The following is a 3,711-nucleotide window of genomic DNA, read 5'->3' as shown; positions in this document are numbered from 1 at the left end:
TACGAGGAGTATTCAGTGAGGAGGGAGCCCTGTGGGGCAGGACCAGCTGTGCAGAAGGATGCCTGCAGCAAAAGCCTTCCCCTGTGGACTGCCGGGGTGGGCTCAGCAAGGAGAGCATGAGGAGGTGGTAGTACAGTCTGTGAGAGCAGAAGGGGCCACTTGACACCTTTAGGAGATTCCTTCTTAGCCCCCCACACTCTTCTGGAGGTGCCTGTCTGGATGGCAGCCTGGGTTCTGATGCTGGTACCCACTGCTTCCAACCCTTGGGGTTAGTTTGTGTCTGTCTCAGCACACCAGGAGCTTCCTTCTCTTCCTCTGTCCTGGGCTGAGACTCTCCTCTTCCTCCCCCTCAGCGCTGCCACTGCAGGCAGCCTTCACTTCTGAGCCAGTGTTGGGGGCTGTTAACTTGAACTCTGAACCTGAAACTCCTGTCTAACCCTTCTGACCAGATTATATGTTGGTCATTTCTCTTGCCTTGCCCCGCTCCTTCACTCCCCGTGTGTTTTTTCCTCTATGCCCCAGTAACTGAAGGTGCCCAGGCCAAAGAGACCTCTAAAACAGGGCTCTGTGTGCAGGTCAGACCCAGGGTCCCAGGAGCAGAGTTTGGGTAAGGCGAGCCGTGGGTCCTGCTGGCCCAGGCCCACACCGTGCTGCTGTGCGCTGTCCCTGAGCAGCAGCTGAGGTGGGAATACAGGAGCTGGGCTGTGCATGGAGCCCGTGAGTAGCTGTGGAAATTTGCCACCACTCTTCTCGTTGTATCACGTTTGGACACGTGCTGGCATGGAGTCAGACATGGATGTGTACGTGATGGTCTGCGGTAGGTAACCGTGGTGTAAACAGTACAGGTAAGTTCAAGTCAGATCCTTGATCCCTTGATCCCTTGCCGAGTCAGGTCTGCATGTGTTAGGGGGAAGAATCACCACAAGCTCCCCCTGAGCCGTGGTCCCTGCAGCATGGTGGTCCTCCTGAGTGGTGCTGTGTGGAGCCAGGAGCTGGCCTTGCTGATCGTGGTGGGTCCCTTCCAACTCAGGATGCTCTACAATTCTATATGAGTGCTATTGCCACCTCATCCATCCCTCTCCTGACGCTGCTGGGCCTTGCTTCCCATCCCCACTTGCTGCCTGCCTGCTGTTAGAGAGCAGTTGGTCTCTAAAGGATGCTCTTGGTGACTAGCGTTTTCCTTTTTTCTTTTATTCTTGTTGTTTGTCAAAAATAAACTCTTCTTTGCTGGCTCATTTTTTGTCCGGTTTCTCCAGAGTCAGGTTTTGTTCCTTCTTGCACCTTGCAATGCCACCGTGACTTTCTCTGACAAAGAGCTCCAGCCCACTGCCTTCCACACACACTGCCTCTCCACTCCCCATTTCTTTTCTGATCCCTTGCTTATCAGCAGCCAAGCTTCCTCTGTTTCCTCCTACAGCGCTCATAGTTCAGCCAGCATGAGGCCCAAAGCCTTCAACAGCCTTCATCCAGGTTCCTTCAGCATCCAAAGCTGCTAACACACCTTGCCTTCCCGTATGCTGTGGCTGTCCATTTCCTTCCTAATTCCCTTTTTGGTTTCCTCATTACAGCAGCCCTGTCCCACTCCCAGAGGAAAATCCAAGCCGGGAGAGATGGCTGGAGTCATCTGGACAGATTCCAGGGTCCCGCACTCCTTGCAGAAGTCATTGGTTTTCCAGAGCGTGTGCCCCAAGACAAGCACAGGCTTGCTGATACTGGAGAGAGCTGCTATGTTTGGCTCCAGTAACTGCATCCAGCCATGTGAAACTTCAGAGGAGAAACATTTCAGGAGTTTCCTGAAGATCCTATTCCTCTGAAGGCATCAGATTGCTGGGAACTCTGAAGGGCAGGAAATGCTTTAGTGGACAGCTATTTTTGGAGCTACTCACTTCTTGGACCAGATTGTTCTCTTAAAAGGGGCCTTTTCCTCTGGGTGCTCCCCAAAATCCAGTTCCTCTGCACCCTGGGAATGAGGAATGGGGCAGGAAGGAATGGCAGCACCTTGCTAGTGATCTTCCAGGTGGCTAACATCAGCGTGCAAGTCTCATCAAAATACATCTCCCAGAGACCTCTTTCTGAGTGCCAGCCTTGGCTGTTAATGCGTGCTGACTGCCCATGGTGCTAACGTGCCATCTTTGTTTCTGCCCTCTCCTTCAGCCTGCGCATGCCCTAAGGAAGAAGGAGAGATGACAGGTATTATTTTTCTTTAGAGTTCACCTAGAAACAGAGACAATTTGAAACTGCAACATATTCCATGCACATCCCTTGCAGCAAAACACGGCATTAAAATGGTAAGTGGAGAGCGTGTGAATGAGCAGGCTGTTCAGGAATGACAGCTGGATATTTGTCCCAGTTGTCTCTTCCTATCTAATTAAGGGAACAAGTTATTTAATCATGCAGTATACAGTGTACTCCAAACCATTGACAATGTATAGTTGATAATTTCTAAATCATGCCTTGCTTTTATGTGCTCTGCTTGCTTGTGTAAGGATTAACAGCCTGATAGTGTGGAATTGTAAACGGAGGAGAAAGCACTGCTATCCCAGGTGCTACACGGGACTGTACATTTGGCACAGCCGGAGCATTTGTGGCCCAAGGGAGAGACAAGCACAACTGGCAAAGGATGTGATCTCCAGTGGGATTTGGAGGAGGTATTTCTTAGCAACAACAGCTATCCAGGGCCCTGGAGTTAAACAGCACAGCTATCAAACTGATGCAGGGTGATAAATGTTATGCTATTTAGTGTCTGTACATTGCAGGTAGACGCTATAGCCATTATTTCAGCAGGTAGAAATTTTAATATAGTTCTGTTTAAAAATGCAATTTCTAGCTCAAGCTGTCCCTGTTAAGCCTCTTCAGTTGTGCAAGGCTCTGTCTGCATGTAAAAGCATTTTCACAACAGTGAAGTTGTACATCAGCCTCTCCTGATATTGGCAAGGCATCGCATCTTATCCCAGTTCAGAAAAAGACAAAAAATGTTTCTTTGTAGTCATGTAGTAAGACACAAGAGTTGTTGATGGCACCCTTATCTCAGAGCATGACGATGGACATAATCCAACAGATAACACTTTCCACTGGAAGCTAGGCCAGAGCTGAAAGCAATAACAATTTAAAAGGAGTACGTAAACAGCATGAAAAAAATAGGGTTATACAATGTAAACTGACACATCTTGCTTGTGCTCAGATAAGGATTGCTTCTGAAGATGAAATGGATTTGGCTCTTGTCCTTATGCCTCAGAGATTTCCTGAACAAATAAATGGTCCCTTGGCAGCCAGACAGCAGACACTGCAGGGGTAGGACTCTACCCACCATGCACTCATGTGCAAGTGGTTTCATAAATCCTGATTGCAGAGGGTTTTGCTCATCAGCATCAGTGAAGGGTGGTGGCACCATTTTGGCTTAAGCAGGGACAGTGGTGAAAGGCAGAGAGGGATTTCCTCCTGGTCCGCCTCATGGCAGGTGTCTCTGGTGAGCACACGATGCAGCCCATGTCCACACCAAGATGGAGCGATATGGGGGCAGGTCCAGAGGGCCACAAAAACGTTGGGACACCTCTCCTGTGAGGGGGGGTCGAAGGAGCTGGGGTTATTTAGCCTGAAGAGAACACTTCAGGGAGACCTCGTTGCAGCCTTTCGGTAAATAAAGGGGACTTGTGAGGAGGACAAAAAGTCTTCAGCAGAGCCTGCAGTGACAGGACGAGGGGCAACATTTTT

The sequence above is a fragment of the Aythya ferina genome (assembly GCF_964211825.1).
Source record: "Aythya ferina genome assembly, chromosome: 12".
NCBI classification, from domain to species: domain Eukaryota; kingdom Metazoa; phylum Chordata; class Aves; order Anseriformes; family Anatidae; genus Aythya; species Aythya ferina.
This window is presented reverse-complemented; position numbering follows the sequence as displayed.